The sequence below is a fragment of the Hyperolius riggenbachi genome, chromosome 3 (genome assembly GCF_040937935.1).
Source record: "Hyperolius riggenbachi isolate aHypRig1 chromosome 3, aHypRig1.pri, whole genome shotgun sequence".
In the NCBI taxonomy this organism is placed as follows: domain Eukaryota; kingdom Metazoa; phylum Chordata; class Amphibia; order Anura; family Hyperoliidae; genus Hyperolius; species Hyperolius riggenbachi.
The window spans coordinates 490,396,022-490,420,851 of NC_090648.1; the positions used below are offsets into that span (position 1 = coordinate 490,396,022).

General features: G+C 44.4%; 1 long non-coding RNA gene across 1 annotated transcript in view; it reads right to left on the reverse strand.

Annotated features, from left to right (window-relative positions):
- Positions 1–3,514: 3,514 nt before the first annotated feature.
- LOC137561732 (uncharacterized) overlaps positions 3,515–24,830 on the reverse strand; it is a 33,723-nt gene continuing 12,407 nt past the window's right edge. The window contains exon 3 of the long non-coding RNA XR_011030100.1: positions 3,515–3,898. This is a non-coding gene — a long non-coding RNA (uncharacterized lncRNA). The remainder of the gene's footprint in view (positions 3,899–24,830) is intronic.

Below are 24,830 nucleotides of genomic sequence, written 5' to 3' on the forward strand. Positions count from 1 at the left end.
ATGTAAAATACATGTAAACACATACAAATAAGAATGTTTCTTCCAGAGTAAAATGAGCTGTAAATTACTTTTCTCCTATGTTGCTGCCACTTACAGTCGGTAGTAAAAATCCGACAGAACTGACAGGTTTTGGACTAGTCCATCTTTTCTTCATGGGGGTTTCTCAGAATGGCCTTTATTTTTTATGAAGACACTCCCTGAAAAGTATTTATACAAAGATGCTGGCCAGCCACCCTGCTCACCACACATGTTATTGGTAGTTGACGGAGCAAATGCCATTCACTAAGTGTTTTTGAAAGAAAAAAAACCCTTGAGAATCCCAAACCTGTCATTTCTGTCAGATTTCTACTATAAGTGAGAGAAACATAGGAGAAAGGTATTTTTGGCTCATTTTACTCTTATACTTCTTATTTGAATGTGTTTAGATGAATTTCAATTTTTTTCTATTTTCAGGTCATTGGGAGGAAGTTATGGTTAGGCATCTGGAAGGGGTTAACATTGGTGGAGAGGTGAAGGTAAGGTGTCAGGAAGGGGATTAGGTTGGAAGAACAACATATAATTTAGCATAGCCTGTACAGAGACCTGGCACCAAGATGACACATCGCCATGATCATGCGCTATATATATCCCAGTAGGACTTGTTTACCTGCCATTGTTTGAGTTTGACCAGAGTGTAGTTTGCAATGTTCTGCAGGACTCTGGATATTTGTCACAGCTGGAGGAGATCAGCAGAAAGGAATCATTGTTCAGTCTCCATGCTAACTCGTTTGGAAGGAACGGCCACCCGCTGGTCTTTTTAATACCTCATTGGCGATGTACGAAGAACACCTCGCTGAACCCACCTCTCAGCCTGAGCCTTCACTAATGACTGGCTAATTGTGAGCTGCCTTGTAATGAGACAAACAGCGGCCCAGCGCAATTCCCCTTCTCGCTTTGTGAAGTCAGCCAAGCGTACCGTGTTCCTTTTCCACCATCGAATGCAAACATGGAAAAAAAAAACCTTCTGATTAAGCGGTCGGCTTTATTTTGAAGAGACCTGTCCTCTGGAGGATCGGCGGCATTTACTGCAGCTTCACTGGAGACAACAACGCTTTGTCATTCACTCTTTATATAACCTGACATACCCATGGGAGAGCCGTCACCAGATTCTCTTCTCCATCTATCTCTACGCGTACGGGTCGTGTCCTGGAGAGACGCCAAAACTTCCACTCCATGTTCTGGAGCGGCTCATAGCAAACCGGTGTGTTGGAGTACCGGCCTTATTAAGCTGGCCACTAATGGTCCAATTTGTAGCGAAAAATCGTTTGAGCGATCAGAAATTCTGATCGGATTGGTTGTAAATAATCTCCATTGGTGGACACAATTGATTATGAACGAGTGAAAAAAATGTCGCCCGAATGAATTTTCGTCGAACGAAAATTTGGATTTTCTTGGTGGTCGTGATAGATAGGAAGCAATGATCGGTTAGTTGATGGTGTAGTGAATGATTTTTCGTCCGATCAGAATTTCTGATCGCTCGAACGATTTTTCACTAGAAATTAGACCGTTAGTGGCCAGCTTTAGAGTACCTGTTAACGAGCGACTAGTACTCCTGGTGACGCCCGAGTAGATAGACTCACAAAATTGGTCATAGAAAGTTGTTTGCCAATCTTAAGTGGTGACGGTTAAGTCACGAAATTTGCAAGTCACATGATACAATTAGCAATGTAAATAAACATCAATTCACCCATCAGATGGGTGTCTTTCATCCTGAGGTCTGGTTGAATCAGGGAATTCAGATCTCAGGAGATCATTTTAACTTCTAAAATGAGGGCAGAGGAGCACTCCCAATGAGGAAGTGGGTTAAGCTAATGAAATGCAACAGCCATTGTCAAATAATAATCCTTTTTTACATTTGGTGTCATTTTTTCAGGTAAGCCTTCTCTAAGCTATCTATTAGATTGTTTTTAACCTAATTTTATACCAACCTGGGTGCCTCTTCTCCCCACCCCATTATCCCCTCCCTGTGAGGGTGTGGCCTCCAGTCTCAACTTCCTGAGCTGGTGTCTCATTTTTTCACAAGATTCCAAGGAGATCACAGGATCAACTGAGTGGTGAATCTCCATCTGTCCTTTTGGTTGGATCCAGAGGATTCCTCCTTCTGAGGTAAGTACCGCAAAAGAGCTGTTTTTTTTATTTATTTATTTTTTGTTACATGTGTAATTTAAGTACACAAGAGCCCACAGATTGAAGCAGGCAAATTGGGCGCCTGGTAGCACTGGAAGTTTGGGTACTGCCATAGGCTTCTATTGAAATATTGACATTGAGGGGTAATTTGGCCAAGATTTATCGGGTCAGTGAGCGCCCAAATTATGCTATTATTTCTATAAGCACCTATATCGGTGCCCAAGAAATTTAATTTTTTTTTCTTGCAGCGGGGGAGGTAGGAAGTTTTTACTTAAAGGGGCACTATGGCGAAAAATTGTAATATTTAAAATATGTGCAAACATAGACAAATAAGAAGTACGTTTTTTTCCAGAGTAAAATGAGCCATAAATTACTTTTCTCCTATGTTGCTGTCACTTACAGTAGGTAGTAGAAACCTGACAGAAGTGACAGGTTTTGGACGAGTCCATCTCTTCATATGGGATTCTCAGTATAGCTTTTATTCTTTATAAAGATATTCCCTAAAAAGGTTTTAAACAATGATGCTGGCCAGCTTCCCTGCTCACTACACAGTTTTTTGGCAGTTAGACAGAGCAACTGCCATTCACTAAGTGCTTTTGAAAATAAATAAATCCCTGAGAAATCCCCCTATGAATAGATGGACTAGTCCAAAATCTGTCGCTTCTGTCAGATTTCTGCTACCTACTGTAAGTGACAGCAACTTGGGAGAAAAGTAATTTATGGCTCATTTTACTCTGGAAAAAATGCACATCTTATTTGTTTATGTTTGCACATATTTTAAATGTTTTAATTTTTTGCCATAGTGCCCCTTTAAAGCGGGATTGTCACCATAAAAAATCAAATTTCAACTTGTCTGTTTGTATTAAATGATAAAGATGCTAATCCTGCATTCAAAACATCTTATTCTTCTCATAACCTTGTTATGGTTTGGAGTTATCACATACCTTAGGGGCACTGGCCCTTTAATTGCCATTGCCATCGGCTGGCAAAACAGTTTCATGCTGGGAGGTCTTTTTATCTATAATATATTCCTCCTCTTCCCTTTATTTCCCCCTCCTTCTAATGATATAAGACAGTGCACTTCCTAGTATAGACCTCAGTGGGAGTGTCTGAAGACTCTGGGAGGAGGGCGGGTAACGAATGCACAATTAGCAAGAGGAGAAAATAGAGTGAGGGAGGAAATGATGTCAGGATTAGCTTCATTCAAAGATAACCAAGATGGAAACCATCTAGAATAGGATTCTCTGCTTTTCCTTTATAACATTCACTGAAATCATAACGTGGACAGTGCAAAACATCTGTTATGTAAGTAGAACTAGTATTTATCTACTTATATATGTGTTTTTTTATTTCTAGGTTAGCATGAATGTCATTTGTTCTTTAAGTTCATCTTTTTGAGGTCAGTTTTTCCCATTTCCTGGGTGTGGAGATGAGATGGGAGAGGAATTCATTCTTCTTCGCTTCTCTTCCTTGGATGGACCCATTGATGTAATCTGGTGAGACTTGGCAAAGTCGAGCTGCGGTGCCATGTGAGCTCCTGGTGTCTCTCCCATAACATTCATTTCAGAACTAAAGTTTGCCAGTTGAGAGCTGTGGAGAGTTTCTGACTTCACCGTTAAGAGCTTCTCGGCGGATCAGCGTCTGCGAAACTCTCCCCCAATGGGATCCCTCTTGCTAAATAAAGCTGCTCTGCAAAGAACAAAACTCGGGGCTCGTGTTGTGAAGCTCAGACCTGGTGAGAGGTGAAGAGAAGGTTAGTGAAGCTGCAGCCATAATTCACTGCATACACCAAGAAAAGCGTGTTCAGTCTGTGTACCGGAGGAATTAAACCCCACGCATGCCAGATTTCCGGAGGACTTCCTTAATTTGTAGTGTCTATCTTACTTTCCTGTACCTCGCTGGTTTCAGGGTAGTTTTGCTTTTTTAAGCTCTGTACACACGCTAGACTGCAGTTGTCAGAAAACGAATGATCCCCAGTGGTTATTGATAAGCAAATTACATCAGAATATATTTGAATTCAGTGACGGCACAATGAAATTCCACCGATCTGATTGTTACTGGAAGTATAAAAATGAGGACCTGGAATTGCAAAATTCTCCACACATGAGTACTTTGAGTGCATTGATCAATTGTTATCGTACAGACGACATATGGTGGCCATACATTAGAAGATTATGGGCAGATTCGACCAAGAGACAAATTTATCTCTAATCGAATCTGATTAGAGATAAATTTGTCTCTTGGTCGAATCTGCCCATACACTACAGGCCGATTCCCGTCCAATTTCAGCATTAAATCATCAGGGAATCGGCTGAGCCCGCCGCGTCCGCCCCCAAAATGTATAAATGTATGTAGTGTAGTGCGTTTATACATTACCTGTCCTGTAGCAGCTTCCGCACGGTGTCCATCCATCTCGCCGGGTAGCAGCCGCATACACGCTAGCGGCGCATAGCGTCTGACGTCAGACATAGCGCCGCCGGCGTGTATGCGGAACCCGGCGAGATGGACGGAAACTGCATGGAGGCTGACACTGGACAGGTAATGTATAAATGCACACACTACCTACATTTATACATTGCGGTGGCAGCGGCGGGGGTTTCGTCGTCTCGTCACTTGTTCGCAAATCGGCCGCCGTACCGCCACACACCCGACCAACTAACTTCGGCCCGACATCTTGCAGCATGCGCAACCGTGCAGCCAATTTTTGTCCCGAAATTAGTTGCTTTGTCGGTCGGGCATGCACTTGGCAGCACCAATTTTCATCCAATTTGATTATAATAATCGAATTGGATGGTCAATTTGTTGGTTGGTCGGCTAATGTATGGTGGATATCCGGATCCGAATATTGTAACTAAGGAGATGACATCATTGAGCCAATCAGAGGGCTCCCAGCAGAAGCCCTAGCAACCAATCACAGAAAGGAACCCTGGCCAGCCCCACCTGACCTCATTGAGCCAATCAGAGGGCTCCCAGCCTAAGCCTTGGCACCCAATCACAGAAAGGAACCCTGGCCAGCCCCCCTGTATAATAAGGAGGGCTGCCATGATGAGACGTATCGTCCTAGCTTGCTGAATGCTCACTGAGAAACATGCTCCAGTGCTGCTGGCCTAGCAAGGGCTGTACACAGTGATAAACCTAAAGCTGTTCACTGATTAACACTTTCACTATCACTACACTATTCTTGCAATGTTAATTAGCTTGATTTCATTGTGTGATAGTCAGAGTGTGTGCCATGCTGCAGCTGTTATGTGTCTGTGTGTGTGCTGTGCACAGACCAGGCCAGCTGCTGCCTGCTGGCCAGCTATTAGCCTTAGCTAGATACTGTATAGTTAGGTTAGGGATTAGGGAATAGGAATACTGCAGTCAGTGCTACTAGTTGTTAGAGTAGTAGTACTACTGTGTTAGCTTTCTACAGAACTGCTGTGCTGTGAGCAGTGCCAGTGTGACAGTTATTGTGCACTAGTGTCTTCTCCTCTGCTGTCTGACTGTCACTCGGCACTTGGCATGTGTCACGTGGCACTTGGCACGTGTCACGTGGCATTTGGCACATGTCACATGGCATGTGTCACGTGGCACTTGTCACTGGTCACTTGGCATGTGTCACTTGTCATGTGGCACTTGGCACATGTCACGTGGCACATGTCACGTGACATGTGCCACTTGACAAGTGCCAAGTGTCACGTGCCATGTGACAAGTGCCATGTCCGGCATGCTCCTGGCACACTTTACACCTGCTGCTGCTGCTGCATTGCCCTGCGTCTGCTGCCTGTGCTGCTCCCACTGCCAGGCCAGGGTGTCACAGGCCACTAATACCACCTATATTTAACCCAAAACACAATTGCTGCGTAATTTTTTGGGAGGTGTCTTGGCTGAAAACTGTCATGTCCCAGTTGTGCGGTCGGACTTTGGACACAATGTGGGCTGCACGACCGCTGTCTGGAACCTAGGCCTAATGTTAATTGACAGCCAAATTTTTTTTTGGGGGGGGGGGGTTGGATTTTAAGTCCCCACATAATCCATTAGTGTTTTCCTTTAACAAAACATGATGCTACATGCCTCATTTACCCTAAAAAACGTTTTAGAAGCATTTTAAAGCCCACTTCCGGTTTTTCTATTCGGATATCTGAATCCGCCCGGATAGCCCGGATAATGCACTCGGATATCCGCATGAACGCAGATATCTGAAAGTTTGGATTCGGATATCCGAACCGGATCCGGATATCTGTGTATCCGGATCCAGATCATTCGGATATTGAAAAGGGGTATCCGAGCACCCCAGCCCTGTATGTAGAATAGTTTATTTTCGCTGCAGAGAGCAGTAGAAGCTTGCTTAGTTATCTCTAATCATCAGCAAGTGCAAAAAGCTCCCTGCACCTGTGTCTTTACTCTCTGCCCCACCCTCCTCTCCTGAATAGACACATCACCCTGGCAACAGCTGAGGCACTTCAGCAGAGGGAGGGGGTAGAGTGAATGCACAGGCACAGGGAGATTCTTGCCTTTGCCAATGACAAGAGATAAACCAGCTTCTCCTGCTCTCTGCAGTGAAGATAAACTATTTTATACATCTTGAATACTTGGGAATGCTTTCAAATGATCCTTAATATAAGTAATAGTATTTACTAACATTTTAATTTTGGGGGTATAATCCCACTTTAAATTTGCATACAAGTCAGAATAAATAGCATCTTACTGAGCAGAGGGAAGTTTATCTTTCAGAAATACACTTTCCCCAGTCAGCGAAGTTGCAGCTAGCCATGGCAGGAAGGAGTTAAACGTTGAGAAATGCTCACGAGACTCAGGTGGGACATAACTTCTCGTTATTAAAGGCAGCATCGTTTTAGAGAGACGCAGAAAAACCTTCTCTTATATATGTTCACATTCTGGAGGCATCCGTCAGCCGTTTACCAGAATTTACTGCACAAACAGCACTAGTAACGCCAATGATTGTTTATATTGTTCTTCTCTTTTTACCTGAATAATCCAATTTTTTTCCGCTCAGAAAGATGAATAGCGGGTGGAAAGGAACCGGAGACCCCTCCGTATTTGACTTCTGGAGAAATCTAATTTCCCAAACGATTGTTATGTCTGGGAAGTAAAAATTGCAGGCCAGTTATTGTAACAAATGGTGTCATTAAACGGGGCCCGTACTGGTAGCGTTACAGGAGAGTACAAAGCTTTTGTGCAGCGTATGCTGCGGGGGCATCTTCCAGGAGGGGTGCAGGAAGTGTGGTAACTTCTGTGAGGGGCTCTTAAAGTTAATGAAAAAATAAAAAACTTTTTCCCTCTAATGTCTTTGCAGGCTGGAAAAGTTAACCGACGTCGTCTGGACCTCTTCCAGGTGCGGGAAAGCCAGCCATAAACAGGAACGTTTAGTCTGCAGGTAGAAAGCACCAGCAGATGGTCTGCCGTCTGCAAATCAGCTCATAGACGCTCTGGCTTTGCGCCATGTCCTCCTACACCGCTCTCCTCCTAGCAAACGTCCTGCTCCCCCCCCCCCCCTCCCTCTGCTCGCTCTGCCCGCATAGTCATACCTCAGATCAGCGGCGATCCATAATGAAAAGAGACAGGCAGCGGCTGGTACCCAGTATCAGCAGCCGCTGTATGGAGGAAGTGACATCACAGCTCACTTCTTGCATATGGCGGCTGCTGATACTGGGCACCAGCCGCTGCCTGTCTTTTTATTATGGATCTGGACCTTTTTATCTGAGGTATGACTATGCTGACAGCGCAAGCGAGGGGGGCAGGATGTTTGCGAGGAGTAGAGCCGTGGAGGACAAGCAGAGCAGCACCAGCAGGTATGAAAAGCGGCAGGTGGGTGCATGAGCAGGAAGGTGATTACCCAAAACCTGTAGCGCCCCAGCTTCCCAGGCACCCTAGGCACTGGCCTATGGGGCCTTTACCTAAATCTTGCCCTGGGTGTGAGATAAGGTGAGGTGACACAGGGAGTCAGACATTATGATGTGGACAGGGGATTTTCTACTGGAAAATGTGTTAAATTGACCCTAAACTTTATTCTCATCCATTAAATTGATATATTTCTTACTTTCAAAAGTTAAAATGAAGGAAAACTACTGATAATAGAAAGTAACAGTGTTGTTTGAATTATAAAATGAAATCTTTAGCTTAAATTTACTGTACTAAGAAAAAACGCCCCTGGGGAGTACTCGTCTCGGGAGGGGGAAGCCTCTGATCGTATCAAGGCTTCCCCCGTCCTCCTCTGTCCCGTCTCGCTGCAGCCCACTGAATGTACAGCCTACAATTTGTCAGGCTGTGCAATATTTACCTTTTCCTGTTCCTGCGGGTGGTGCTGTTCCAGCTCTCCGCTCGGAAATTGGGGGAAATAGCCAATCTCAGTCGTGTCTGCTCTCCTGCACAGGCGACTTGCATCTGCGCAGCAGAGCGGACCTGACTGGGATCGCCTATTTCTGAGCTGCTACTGTGCCTGTGCTGGAGACGGGAAGGTAAATATTTACATCCCCGCTGTTAGGGGAACTCTATCGATGCCGCCGTGAGACAGAGAAGGACGTGGGAAGCCTTGATAGGATCCAGAGGCTCCCCCTCTCCTGAGGTAAGTACCCCCCAGGGGCGTTTTTTCTTAGTGCAGATCCTCTTTAACCATTTCAGCCCACTGGGATTTTTCACCTTATGCATCAGAGCAATTTTCACCTCCCATTCATTCGCCAATAACTTTATCACTAATTATCACAATTTATTGATCTATATCTTGTTTTTTCCGCCACTAATTAGGCTTTCTTTGGGTGGTACATTTTGCTAACAAGGAAGATTAAGAATAATTGAAAAGATTCATTATGTCTCGGTTTTCGTCCATTATAGCTTTAAAATAATCCACGATACCATAATTAAAACCTATGTATTTTATTTGCCCATTTGTCTCGGTTATGACACCATTGAAATTTTGTCCCTATCACAATGTGTGGTGCCAATATTTTATTTGGAAATAAAGGTGCATTTTTTCAGTTTTACATTCATCACTATTTACAAGCTTATAATTTAAAAATTTTTCATAGTATACCCCCTTCACACGCAAATTTAAAAAGTTCAGACCCTTAGGTAACTATTTATGTTTTTGTTTTGTTTTTAATTGTAATTTTTTTTCCATTAAAAACTCTATTTGGGTAATATTTTGGTGTGGGAAATAAACAGTTAATTTGTAATGTTATTATATGTATTAATTGTAATGGAAAAAATATGCAGATGTAACCTTGAGGTTTTTTTTTTCTCCTTGTGCTTCTCGCTAACCGGACGCAGAATATTTTATTGGCAGAAAGACTGAAGCCTCTAGTAAGAGCGCTTCGGTTTTCTGCTGGGGACCCGGATCGGTGATTGGGAACCATGTTCCCGTTCACTGATCCCAGGGCTACCGGGGGACAGCACGGGGGCGCGCGCGCGGAAGCACGGCACTGCAGCAGAGCAGCCGCCTGGACGTGAGCATCACTTCCGGGCGGCTGAAATGGTTAAAATGTACCCGAGGTGATATGTGACATGATGAGATAAACATGTGGATGTACAGTGCAAAACATATTAATAACCAGGCTGTTTTATTTCGCTGCCTGAAATAGTTACTTTCTAGACATGCAAGTGACAGCTTCTGTCTTGTTGGTACCTTGTCGGGAATATACTGTAGTATATATCACTGATAAGCTAATTACAGCCATAAAGGTTTTCCTGGCAGAATACAACTTCTGAGGGTCGGGAAGGATAAAATACATGAATTATTGACCTTTTTTTTTTTTTTTTTTTAACTCTGGGACACTTAATAGGCTGCCACTGATTGGAGACAGTGAAACATTCAACATACATTGTAAATGTTTAAATATGAAATAAAATCATGGGATACATAAAAAAGTCATTTTTAGGAGTAGGTGGATAAATATAATTGTTGTATCTCATCAGTTTTATTTCACATCAGGTTCACTTTAATCTTCTTTATGGTATGCCTGACTAGAGTAGTGGCAGCCGCAGGGGCTTATCTTAAGGCAGGAGGATCAGCCATACTATGCCAGGAAATAACACATATATAAGTAGATGAATACTTGATCTACTTACAAAACACATGTATTTCACTGTCCATGTTTTGTTTTCAGTTAATTTTATATAGTAAATGAAGAGAATTCTGTTCTTGGCATGGGCCATGTCTTTTCCCTATAATGTGAAGCTAAAACCTGATGTCATTTCCTCCCTTAAATCAGAATATAACCCTGCATTTCAACTTTGCTCTAAAACATTATTTACAGCATATTATATGCAACCAGCATTTTTTTTTTACTAGACCAGCATTGGAAGGGTTACACACAGAGCTTTAAAGTTCCGTGGAGAGAAATGCTGCCGCAGCTGAAGTTTAGAGGGATACATTTAAGTAAACACAATGTAACAAGTGAGGAATGTGACTCTCTGTGTCGGGGAGCTCCTGCACAGTCAGAGAGTGAGTCACATTCCACACTTGTTACATTGTGTTTACGTAAATGTATCTATCTAAACTTCGGCTGCGGCAGCATTTCTCTCCACGGAACTTTAAAGCTCTGTGTGTAATCCTTCCAATGCTGGTCTAGTAAAAAAAAATGCTGGTTGCATATAATATGCTGTAAATAATGTTTTAGAGCAAAGTTGAAATGCAGGGTTATATTCCGCCTTAAGTTTTTTTTTATTTTCTCCTCCTATCTGCTGTGTCATCTCTGGCTTGCTTGTAAACACGTGTGTACACAGGATCATGTTGCAGCCTCAGCCTGTCACACTGAAGTTTCCTCAGACCAATCAGTGAGAAGTAGGAATGTGGGAGGGGAGATGACAAGCTTTCTCCTCGGCGATGGCAAAGAATAGAGGCTGGGTGACTGAGAAAAGATAACTAAGAAAATACAGTTCTGAATAGATTTGTGAGCTTGCACTGCAGGGTGAGATTCCTGGCAGCATTACAAACACATTACAGTGTTTAAATGGAATTTGATTTTGGGGCTGACAATCCTGCTTTAAAAGTATCCCCCTTTGTTATCTCATAATGTTGGGAGGTATGGAGTTGGGGACCTGCTGTGAAATGTGAGTATGTACGGTCCATCTTCAGGTTCAGTTGCAGGGGGAGAGGGGGGAGGTAAGGGAAAAGATGTGGAATTATATTCTAAGTGAACATCTCAGAGACTTTTGTCTGCGTCGCTAGAATCGTTTTCTGGAGGAGATCAGCTACTCTCAGGAGAACCTTTTTTCACATTGGTATCACTACAAATATTTGAATTACAAATGACTAATAAAGTAGAAAAAACAAACAAACCCAGCTTGATATTGCAGAAAGGGATTTTTTTTCTTTCGCAAATAAAAAACAAATGCTTTTTTTTTCTTTCGCAAACTTGCCAATGCTTTTTTGTTTTTATTTTGTTTTGTTTTTTTAAGAGTCTCTAAAAACACAGGGGAATTTAAAGTGAACCTGTGGCTTCCCCACAAGTTATATGCTAAACTTATATTCGTAGCATAGGGGATTTTTCTTTAGCACAGTTGCACCTCCTCCCACCTGATGAGGAATGCAGAGTTAGAGCTGAAGGCTGAAGCAAAATGTAAAATATGAAACGTTCATCTGCTGCTTTCAACAAGTGTGTCTTTTGGCTTATAAAGCGCTAAATAAGGGAGAAGTGACTGCTGGGAGAGCCAGTACACTTGTGGTGCGGTTTGGCGGGATTTCATGGAGGGAGAAGTCCAGGGCTGTTTCTTGGGCACGGCGACCGCCCTAGGCGCAAACAGGCAAGTATAAGAAGGGGGGCGCAGGCAGAATGACATAATCACTAGGTAGCTGGTGACATGTGGTGCAGCCAAATGGAAGAAGAAAAAGATTACCGGTAAAATCACCTTCCTTGACTCCTCCTGGGCTGCCTGCGTCAGACGTCAAGTCATCATCACGTCACCACCGCATGAGGACACCCGATGTCCTGTAGCGGTACTGCAGGCTGTCAGTGCTCGGCGCCCATGGAGGAGTCGGCTTTCCGGGCTCTCTTCGCCTGTGTGTTTACCTGATCCCTGCTTCCTCCTGGATGGGCGGCTGGTCACTAGTAAGTAGGCAGATCTACTTGTGACCTGTGGCTGTGTGACTGTCCCTAAAGAGTAAGCGTTCACAAGTCCACGGGGATGGTGGAAAGGTGGTGCAATTTTTACTCCCTCACCCTGGGTGCAATTTAGCCAAGAAACTGCCCTGCAGAAGTCTATGGTGCCAGGACATCTATGCCTATAGGCTCCTGTGAAGTAAATCCAGGCCTGAATTTTTGCATTAAATATGCAAAGTCATTTGTACATGTTGGTCTCTCTTGTTGTTGGCCAGATTCACACGGTGACCCAGATTTCACAAGGATGCTAAGACCACCTCGTCCGTAAAGTAAATACACTGAAGATTCCTTTTCACAAGAAGTGGCGGGAGGCTTCAATAGTTCTGTTCCCGAATCCCGGGAGAGACGAATTCTCAGGAACTCGTTTCATTGTGTGTAGCTGCTGCGGGTCACCCAATCAGGACATAATGGGCTGCATCCAGCATTCTTCGTCTGAGCGCAACACAATCAGAAAGAGAGCACACGAGAAATCGACTTTGATTTTAGCAGACAATAAGATTTCATCTCAATGCGGTGAGATATTTTTTCCCAAGAAGTTTGATGAACTAGAATGTAGAACACAGCATAAACCTGAAATGGTCACCATATTGGAGTGGCTCAGCATATAGAAAGGTCACTGTGATGACAACAGTTATATAACAGCGCATTAATGAGTACTAAAAATGCCCTAAAAAGGTTCAGTAATCAAAGCGCTGAATTGACACCTTGCTTGTGTGATATGAAGTGTCTGCAGCTAAAAATTCTGTCCTGGGGATCGGATCACATGACCTGCAACCACTGTGTTAAAAAAAAACCTGTAATGAGAAAAACCTCCCCTGGGGGGTACTCACCTGGGGTGGGGGAAGCCTCCGGATCCTATTGAGGCTTCCTCCATCCTCCTCGGTCCCATGGCGGCGAAGATAAAGCTCCCCGAACAGCGGGGATGTAAATATTTACCTTCCCGACTATTCTATATCTACTCTCCGCTCGAAGATAGGCGGAAATAGCCGATCGCTGTTGGGCTGCTCAACTGCGCAGGCGCAAGTCTCCTGCGCCTGCGCAGTAGAGCGGACCTGATAGAGATCGGCTATTTTTGCCTGTGCGGAGAACAGCAACAGTGCCCCCTGCTGGAGCCGGGGAAGGTAAATAAATCAGTGCTTGTCAGCCTTGTCGGGGGAGGATTGCGGGAAACTTCGGGGGAGCCAGCGCTGGACTGCCTGCAGCTACAGGAGTGGGGGAAGCCTCATTGGGACCCTGAGGCATCCCCCTCCTGAGGTGAGTACCCCCCAGGGTAACTTTTTTTTGTTACAGGTTCTCTTTAAGGCAGATAGTTTCAGGACCTGTGGGCGGGGCTTTGGCCTCTTGGGTGGCATCATCTTATTGCGACCGCCTAATAGAGTCAGTGCTGCCCATAATTATTCATTTGAGCAAAAAGTGTCCAGTCCAAAGTTATTCATACCCTTCACAAACAGTCACAGTCTGTGGGGGAAATCCAAAGTTCTATACCATTCCAAATAGCCCAAGCTGTTCTAAAGCATCCTAGTTACCCTGATTAATTGGGAACAGCTGTGTTAATCAACTTAACAGGTGAGAAACAGCAGCTCTCTGCAGTCAGTTGTATATCATTGCAGGGGCCCCCTGTCATTGCAGAGGCCGCTCCCATCTAGTTATGCCCCTCCATGGGTTCTCTTTAGCATACGTTGCAAATTTGTTGATTATAGTATGTATGGTGGCTTTAACCACTTGTGGACAACAGGTTTACACCTCCCTAGTGACCAGGCCATTTTTTACAATTCATCGCTTCACATCTTTAACAGTTTATTGCTCAGTCATAGAAATGAGCACCCAAATTAATTTTACCCCTTTTTCTTCTCACAAATAGAGCTTTCTTTTGGTGGTATCTAATTGCTGCTGCTATTGTTACTTTTTTTATTAATAAAAAAACCAAATTTTTACATTTTTTAATCAGCCCCTTTCCCCCCTAAATTGGCCCTACACTACGTTAAATACACTACACTATACATACATAGACATATGCCTATGCATTAGATTGTGAGCCCCTCCATGGGACAAGCAAGGCAGTACTCTGTGTAGCGCTGCGTTAGATGTCAGCACTATATAAGGGCCGGTTCACACGGACGCTTGGCGGCGTCTACCGTCAAGCGTTCGGGACCCATCGGCTAAACTCTCCCATTCAAGTGAATAGGAGCGTTTAGCATTGCGCGGTTACCGTCGATTACCGTTGATTGCATAAACGCGGCGTTCTGATCCCGATTTAACGCATCGTTTCGGCCGTCCCTAGAAGCCGCATGCAACGTCTAGGGACGGCTAGCCGGTGCGTCTTCATGTCCCCCTGCGGGGACGAGAAACGCCGATTGCGACGATCTCTGTACCGCCGCCACCGAACGGGACGTCAGAGGACGACGCGACTTCCTGGCCGCCCCAACGCCGCCTGCCGTCCGTGTGAACCGGCCCTTAATGTTTTTATCTTAATAAATAAACATTACAGCCTGCCAGCACTAATCAGCCACTGGCAGGCTGATTGCTGTGGCCACTGTGTTTACAAAGACGGGAGTTTGCGTCTAATCTCGCTCCTTGCGAGATGACGCCATTTGTTGTGACTGAGGAACAAAGGAGGCAATTAGCACTAGGCCGTCCCAGAGTGGTTACTAACCGGTAAAGTTGGTGCTGTTGACTTCAATGCAATTAACAGAGCTCCACCTAATAAAGGGAGGCTCTATCTAGCATGAGTATAGTGGGCAGAACATCCACCAATCATATTGCAGCGTGTGTGGCCAGCTGGACACGGCTCCTCTGTATTAGATGCGTTGTCAGTGTTTTGGGTTAATCTCGGGAAGTGCATCTTTCTTGACTTCGCTTGGCTGGGATGATGAATGATTCAGAGTTTGCATTAGCACATAAAGTGTCGGGGGACTCCCTCTGCTTGAGTTACCCTCTTATCTGTTTTGTACATTATCAGATCGAAGCAGACCCCCCCCCCCCCCCCCCCACACCCCCTACCGCCTCAGATAGCAGCAACTTCTGCAATTTAGGTCACCTTAATATTTTCTGCAGGGCATGAATAATTCAGTATAATGTAAGGATCTGTACGGGCCAATAATAATACAAGTATTTTAGTGCTATACTTAAATAACAAAGTCTTAAAGTGATAGTACCACTTTTATTAATGCTGAAAGGATACCCATACTGACATGTGACATGATGAGATGGACATGTGTATGTACAGTGCCTAGCACACTAATACCTATGCTGTGTTCCTTTTTTTCTTTCTCTGCCTGAAAGAGTTAAATATCAGGTATGTAAGTGGCTGACTCAGTCCTGACTCAGACAGGAAGAGACTACAGTGTGACCCTCATTGATAAGAAATTCCCCTTTTTTACCTCTTTCTTGCTCTCAGAAGCCATTTTCTGCTAGGAAAGTGTTTTATAGTTGGAATTTCTTATCAGTGAGGGTCACACTGTAGTCACTTCCTGTCTGAGTCAGGACTGAGTCAGCCACTTGCATACCTGATATTTAACTCTTTCAGGCAGAGAAAGAAAAAAAGCAACACAGCATAGTTATTTGTGTGCTAGGCACTATGCATACACATGTCTATCTCATCATGTCACATGTCAGTTCGGGTATCCTTGAAGTTCAGCTGCTTTTTCATGCATATAATAGTATGTTTGCATTAAAGAACACCCAATGCAAAAATAAACTAATGAAATAAATGATTGTATCTATCTTCCTTCTTCTAAAAATGACTTTTTAAGATATTCTACAGTTTTATTTTATTTTTAAATCTACTTTTTAAGTGTTAACTGTTTTATTGTTTTTGCTCAATGCCACATTTGTTGAAGTATGCCAGAGCTAAAATCTATGAACTATTGACCCTTTTTATCTCTTTCCTGCTCTTGGAAGCCATTTTCTGCTAGGAAAGTGTTTTATAGTTGGAATTTCTTATCAGTGAGGGTCACACCGTAGTCACTTCCTGTCTGAGTCAGGACTGATTCAGCCACTTATATACCTAATATTTAACTCTTTCAGGCAGAGAAAGAAAAAAAGGAACACAGCATAGTTATTTGTGTGCTAGGCACTGTACATTCACATGTCTATCTCATTATGCCACATGTCACCTCGGGTATCCTTTAACTAGCAATGCATAAACGTTTGTGAAATACACACTTCCTTTGTACTTCTTGCAATAAGTATACTTAAAAGTTCACGACTGGCGTGGTCTTGTAGTGCCTTGCTGTCAGGAAAGTGGGAGTGTCGTTGCTAGGACAGAGCAGATCACCTGACCCTGCCCACCTCCGCCATTTGCTGAGAGAGATTAAGCCATTATGGTCAGCAGTGTAGCTCAGCCAGCATCATCTTCATCATCTCGGCTCTTCCTATTCAGTAAGCCAGCACCTATTTAGTGAGGAGACCTTGGGGAAGACTCCCTAACACTACAACTGGCTGCAGCTCAAGCGCTTTGAGTCCGCCAATATAATTGTTATTTTTGCCGCACAAGCACCGTAATATATACATTGCTGCTGAAAATGGGTAAACTACAACCTAGGCACAGTGAACTGGCACAGATAGAGACATGCAGTCACAAAGACAAAGCGCAAAGTTCTGTAAAGGGACAGAGTGCAGACTGGACGAGAAAAGAGTGTAAAATGGGGCAAAGAGAGAGGGCGGCCATATAAAGTGCTGCAGAGTGACAGGCGGCAAGGTGCCACAAAAAAAGAATGTGACAGATCTAAAGGGGCCCATACACCTAACGATTTTCCCGCCGATATACAGCAGATTCGATCACTGTGATCGAATCTGCTGTGAAATCGTTGCGCAAACGCTGACAGAACGATTGATTTCCATCCGAAGTCAATCGATTCCGTCGATCCGTCCGTGCTGAAGATTTTGGTCGATCGTCGGCGGGTCGGGAGTGCGTCGATAGCAGCGTTCGAATGCCCGATGACCAACGCTAGTGGCAATACATTACCTGCTCCGCTGGCGCGAGTTCCCCTCTGTCCCCGCGGCTTCTTCTCCGCGCTGAGTTCCGGACCGGCTGCAGCTTCATTGAACTTCCTGTCCCGGCAGGAAGTTTAAACAGTAGAGTGCCCTCTACTGTTTAAGCTTCCCCGGACAGGCAGTTCAATGAATCTGCAGCCGGTCCGGAACCGAGCGCGGAAAAGAAGCCGCGGGGACAGAGGGGGACTCGCGCCAGCGGAGCAGGTAATGTATGGGGGGGGGGGGGCGGTGGCTGCTTCACAGATTGTGATCGGTTTCATGCTGAAATCAGATTCGATCAGAGAGGGATCTATCTGTTGGTCGAATCTCATGGCAAATCGACCACTGTATGGCTACCTTAAGAGTAGCAGACAGAGGGGTTGATTCACTATAACAGATACTATGCCTTATCAGAGTTAACATGCCTTATCACAGTTAACATGCCTTATCAGAGTTAGTGTGCCTTATCAGAGTAGCTTATCAAGCGCTACAAACTTATGCCTGCTAATTGGCAATGACGAGAGCTCTACTCGTCCTGCCCTGAGCCCCTGCGGGTCCTATCACTTTAAAGGACATTATCCCCGCATTTTGATTGGCCCAACAGGCTGCCTGTCATGTTTCCTGTCAAGTAACAGGCAGCCTATTGGGCCAATCAAAGTGCGAGGATAATGTCCTTTAAAGTGATAGGACCCGCAGGGGCTCAGGGCAGGACGAGTAGAGCTCTCCCCATTGCCAATTAGCAGGCATAAATACACAGCGCTCTTTATACTACTCTGATAAGGCACGCTAACTCTGATAAGGCATGCTAACTCTGATACGGCATGCTATTTGTTATAGTGAATCAACCCCAGAGAGTACCTGACAGGCAGCACAGTCTGACAGACAAAGAGGGAGCATACTAGTTAGGAGAAGTAGAAAGAGACAGCAGAGAAAAATGCGATAGACACCAGGAAACACAGAATGTTATTTTCTTTCACTATAAAACACTCATATAAATGTTTTCTACTTCTAAAGTTATCATCTTCTCTTGAATGTGTGCTCTGACATGTGAAGGAGTAGTCCCATACTCGACTGGCATGCTATTACCATAGAATGGGCAGGTTATACCTGGGAGAAGTCACTTGGCAGCATCAGAGAAGACCTGAACTTTGGCTGATAGCTTTTGAAGAACAATTAACTTCCCTGGCGTTTAATTTCCCAGCAATTTTTGTACCAAAAGCGGTATAATTTTGTTAAGTGTTTATATTGTAAGCATTGTGCGATCTTGCAAGCCGTCCACAAGCACGCAGACAATGTAAAAAAAGAGCTTATTTTTCTTTTTAAAAAATGTTTAATTTTTTTTTACCAGGGATGGTCATAGTCAGCCAACTTCGCTACGCTGGAACTACGCGTAGTTTTACGCAATTACGCTTCGCCAAACTACGGCTTAGAAATCAAATATTTGCTTTGTATGCATTTCGTAGACTACGCAATAAAAAATGCGATTACGCGTAGTGCGAAGCGTAGTGTACGCGGATGCTTAGGCCCGTATGCAGAAAATTTTACGCATTAATAATAATGCTTATACCAGGAACCCTTCTATGCATACATTCCCTTTTCCAATGCATAAATTTGTAAGCATACAATCGTACACGGAAAATTAGACGCGAGTAACGCATTCGTTCACCACGCAATACACATGTTAACTACGCATAATGGGCGTAAGCTACGCGTAGCGGTACTTCACTACACGTAAATTCGTAAGCGTAGTTTTGAAACTTCACCTACGAACTACGATGCGTAGATGCAGGGGAGGACTGGCCCAGGGGGACGGGGGGCAATTGCCCCCCGGGCTGCCCGAATCTTAAGTAATTAGGGCCGGCCGCTGCTATACGCAGCGGCCGCAGACATACCACAGGTGACAGGTTCGCAGTGGGGATCGCAACCTCACGCAATATTTCCCGGCAAGTTGAAGTATCCAATCAAAGAAGGGGCTGAGGCGGCCGGCCGTGGTGTGCCCTTGTGCGTGGCTGTGCCTGCGGTGGATGTGAGCGGCACAAGGACACAAATAGCTTAGGTCCTCTCCGGCCAGGTGGGTTGACCCTGCTTGACTCCGCCCCTCGCCTGGAGCCATTGCTGCCCGCAACGTGCTGCTGTGCCTGCGGTGTCATCGGAGTGAGCTGTCTCACTCTTCAGCTTTCTGTGCTGGGGGGCTGGGGGCCTGGAGCTGCTGCTACGAGTGGCTGGCTGGAGGAGTCGGACACAGTCCTCCCCTGTGCTGCTGTGCCTGAGGTGTCGTCGGAGTGAGCTGTATCACTCTTCAGCTTTCTGTGCTGGGGGCCTGGAGCTGCGGCTACGAGTGGCTGGCTGGCTGTCCTGGCTGGAGGAGTCGGACACTCTGGGGGCTGGGAGTCGGAGATGCCACCTATAGCTGCTTGCTGCTGTGGAGGAGGAGGAGGTGTAGGACTGAGGAGACAGGAGGATAGAGGAGGTCGGGTCCAGGTTGCCAGAGGAGAAGGTGGTTTTTATAAATTTTGTTTCTGTACTTCTTCTCCCTTCTTGTCACTGAGTTACTCACACTTTGCTGCCTGCCTGCTACTGTTGTCAAATTCAATTCTCTGCCCAGGCCAGTGCCCTCTGAGTTTTTTTTGTGTGTGATAATCATCCCCATTCTGACCCTGGCCTGAGGGGGAACGTTTTTTCTTCTTGTGGTGTGATTGGCGGCAGGGGAGGGGGGAGGCAGGCAGTTAGGCACTGTCAAACAGGTAGTTGGAGGGGGGGGGGGGTAGGGTAGTTTGTATGGTGGGTGGGCAGGAGTGAGGTTAGGCATCACCAGGTAGGTAGGTTTGTGTGTGTGTGTGTGTGTGTGTGTGTGGGGGGGGGGGTTGTTTAAAGGAGTTATCAGGCATTTTTAATGAAATAAGTGCTACTTACCCGGGCTTCCTCCAGCCCCACGCTCCCAGCATGTCCCTCGCCGCAGCTCTGCAGTCAGCCATTCGCTGCCGCTGCCTCCCAGTCCCCGGCGATGGCACCAGTCCGACCTGGATGTCGGCCTGTACTGCGCCTGTGCGAGCAGCACTGTCAATCACCGCCACGTTGACCGGTGTGTACTGCGCAGGTGCAGTAGTTCTGCATCTGCACAGTACGCTCAGGTCCATGTGGCGGTGTTTGACAGCGCCGCTCGCACAGGCGCAGTCGGCCTGACGTCATCGCCGGGGGCTGGGAGGCAGCGGCAGCGAACAGCTGACTGCAGAGCTGCGGCAAGGGACATGCTGGGAGCTTGGGGCTGGACGAGCCCTGGGTAAGTAGCAAAAAAAAAAAGCCTGATAACTCCTTTAGGGTTAGGCATCAGACACAGACAGGTAGATTGTGCGGAGAAATAGGGTTAGGCATCAGGTACAGTGTGTGCGTGTGTGTGTGTGTGTGTGTGTGTGTGTGTGTGTGTGTGTGTGTGTGTGTGTGTGTGTGTGTGTGTGTGTGTGTGTGTGTGTGTGTGTGTGTGTGTGTGTGTGTGTGTGTGTGTGTGTGTGTGTGTGTGTGTGTGTGTGTGTGTGTGTGTGTGTGATCACAATTTGAAGATTTGCACACAAGAAAGATATGGCTTTGGGCTGGGGATGCCGTGAAACGGGCCTCTAGTTTGTGTTGTCCCCCCAGGCCAAAAGGTCCCAGTCCTCCCCAGGAACTACGATCCGTAAATTTGCACTGGCGTAGTTTCTGATCATCCCTGTTTTTTATACTTACAATTTTTTATATTGGCTCCAATAGAGATGTTCGTTTTGGATTCAATACAAAAAAAATTTGCCGCCTGAGGTGGTGACTAGAGATGTCATTAACATTAAATTTAGGCTATTTAGGGTGCGTTCAGCAAGTAGTCAGTGAGGAACAAGAACACAGGCCTAGCTAATGCTTAAAGTATGACCTTGCTCTTACTAACAGTCAGCAGCCAGCAGAGAATTGATCCAATATGGCCACCGTAACTGCTTTGTAATAGGGGGTGGGTGGTCCAGGAGGAAGTGCTAGCTGATTGCATGCCATGTGTCTGCTGACTGTGAGGTAAGGGGTCAAAGTTTGGCTCCGTGATGATGTATAGGGGGTGGGTCGAATACGCCAAATGTTCGCAGTTCGCCGAGATCGCAAACAGTGGAAATTCGCCGGGAACTGTCTGCCAGTGAACAGTTGAGGCCATCTCTAGTAGTGACACAGCATGTGCCCGACACCAGGGAGCGCATGCAGCATCATCAGAGGAAGACAACGAGGGACATGATCGCCGGGGGACAGGAAGCCGGGCTCGGCTATACTGCTAGGGAGGTTAAAATGAAAAAAAAAAAAAGGTGTAACTAATGAATGTTATTTATTGCTCAGTACAGTGATATTTCACTCATGAAAACATGGCAGCTGCCCCGCTCTTGGCGGTCCCGTGACCCTCCTGCTTACTTAGGTCCATGCAGTCGGTTTAAAGCTTTAATCTCACAAGCCTGTTTGCACTCTGAAATTGCCCAGCTTATTCCTATTACAATCCATTAGCAAACACAGAAAGGCTCTCAAGGGCGTTTTTTCTGTGACATATTTTGGCTGAGATAATTGCGCTAACCTTTTCCGAGGCGTTTTTCTTAATGGATGGGGGGAGCATCATGGAGGAGAGTGGTCAGGTGTCGTCTGAACTCGGCGGCACCAGGGGATAATCACAGGCTGAGCTTATCATGCCCGACAGCTGATAGCGCACAAAAGGGCGAGAAAGGCTTGAAGTGCAATTTACAAGGTCGGATAGTGCGGCCCCGTGGCTGAATGCGAAGCAATTATGTTTTTCTTTCCTAAACCAACTTGTTACGCCTGCAAAGAAATCCATTTGTGTTTTTCCACAATCCTCAATACAGTCAAGGCCGAGCAACTGCTATTGTAGCAAAGCAGCTAGTATTATTGCCTTGCAGCACTAGTGTCCTGGATTCACACTCCCCCTCCAGGGACACTACATGCATAACATTTATGTATTCTACACATTTGTGCAAGTTTCCTCCACATGCTCACGCCTCCTCCTCACTCCAAAATCTACTAAGTGCTGCATTTATTTACTTCAACCAAATACTAATGGTAGGTACACCCGATACAATTTTCTGGTAGATTTACCTGCCAGATCGACTATTTCCAACATGTCCGATCTGAATTTCGATCAATTGTCCGATCGATTTACCGTTCACTTCTATGAAAATCAATCAGAAGATCGATTGGGAAATTGATTGAAATTCAGATCAGACATGTTGGAAATAGTCGGATCTGGCAGTTAAATATACCAGAAGATTGCATTGTGTGTACTTAGCAGTCGTAATCGTAATGCAAAATTTCAGAGAAAATCGTAATTCATTGCATATGTAATAGTAGTATTGTAAAATTTCATGGAATTTTTCATGGAATTTTGTGCCGACTTTAGAGGTCAATAGAAAAGCCCCCATACAAGCTATTTTCAAAAAGACCTTGTAGTTTTTGAGAAACTCGATTTTAAAAATGCAAGTAAAAAATGGTTTTAAACTGTCATTTTGCTAAGTTTAAAAAACATTTTTTACTTGCATTTTTAAAATCAAGTTTCTCATAAACTATAAGGTCTTTTTGCAAAAAATGTTTGACTTGTACCCACGATTCCCCTTAACGTATGTAGCAATTGTGGTGTCAATAGCATGTATTGGGGTTTTGCTATTTACTACTAAAGTCGGCAAGAAATTACGTGAAATTTCGCCAAATGTTATGCAAAATTACGAATGAGTACACAAAATCAATTGAATTTGCAAATCGTAATTACGTAGAAGCGTAATTGCGAAAATGTACGCAAGATTTAGTGAAATCGTAATTTGTTTATTACGGTCATCACTAGCACCTAGGATAAGAAACAGATTGTGGTGCCGTACATATGCTAGATCGTTGTCCTTAGTAGTGATGCGCACAAATTTGCATCATCATAATTTTGCATCGTAATGCGCAATTATGATGCAAAATCGTAATGTAAAATTTTGTGAAAAATCATAATTAATTAGGTATGTAAACGTCACGAGGAACCACAATTTAGCAATTTCATGTAATTTTCACGTAATTTCGTGCCGACTTTAGTGGTTAATAGCAAAGCCCCCATATATACTATTGCCACCAAAATTGCCACTTATGTTAAGAGGAATAGTGGGAAGAAGTAAAAAAAAAAAATTTATGAGATAATCAATTTTAAAAAAATTTAAAGGAAAATGTTTTTTAAATTTATTTTTCAGAATTTAAAACACATTTTTCCTTTGCATCTTATAAAATCAATTTTCTCAAAAGCTACTAAATATTTTTGAAAAATTATTTTTTTGCCTCTATTCCCCTTAAAGGACAACCAAGGTGACATGTGACATGATGAGATAGACATGTGTATGTACAGTGCCGAGCACACAAATAACTATGCTGTGTTTCTTTTTTTCTTTCTCTGCCTGAAAGAGTTAAATATCAGGTATGCAAGTGACAGTTTCTGTCCGGGTCGGGACCGGGTCGTACTATAGTGTAACCCTCACTGATATGGAATTACAGCCATAAACACTTTCCTGACAGTAAATGGCTTCTGAAAGCATGAAAGAGATAAAAAGGTGAATAATTCATAGATTTGACCTCTGATATACTTCAATAAATGTGTCATTGAGCAGGGACAATGAAACAGTAAAAACGTAAAAACTAGATTTAAATATAAATGAAACTGTGGGATAGCTAAAAAAAAAGGTCATTTTTAGGAGAAGGAGGATAGATGCAATTGTTTTTCTCATCAGTTTATTTTCACCTCACATACATAGCGATTTTGGTGGTGATAACCTGTATGGGGGGCTTTGCTGTTAACCACTAATTGCGAAATTATGAATGGATTAAAGGGACACTATCGATGAACATGTTTTTTCCCAATTGAGATAGGAGATGTTTGGGAAGTGCTGCTAAGTATTGGTGTATACATTTCACTGCTCATCTATTTGATTACTGTTATCTAATTCCTTTCACATTTTTCTGAGGGCAGTCTGCGGAAATTCTGATGGCAGACTCCGCCATGAGGGGAGGGTTATTCCCTTCACAGTGCATCATTAACTCTGTGTGTGCAGGGAGCTCAGTCAGAGACAGGCAGAGCTTTCTCTCACAGAGAGCAGAGAAAATGTATCTTATGTGCAACATAAACATTTGTAATACTGTAGTGTGTGAAACCTGATACCTCTTTTCAAATAATCTGCTTCAATATTAAACTGTTCTTAGCATGTCAGACTGCAGAGATGCATAATTCTGCAAATGAGACATTCCAAATGTAGCTAAAATCTACACACAATGAATTACAGCTTTTGCCTCTGATATTTAACATGAATAATAGGAAAATGTTAACATAGCTACTTAACAATATTTGTACGTTGTCATTTTAGAACACCTGGGCATTGATAGTATTCCTTTAAAGGGAACCTAAACTGAGAAAGATATGGATTTTTCCTTTTAAAATAATACCAGTTGCCTGACTCTGCTGCTGTTCCTGCGTCTCTAATACTTTCAGCCACAGCCCCTGAACAAGCATACAGATCAGGTGCTCTGAGTCTCTGACTGAAGTCAGACTGGATTAGCGGCATGCTT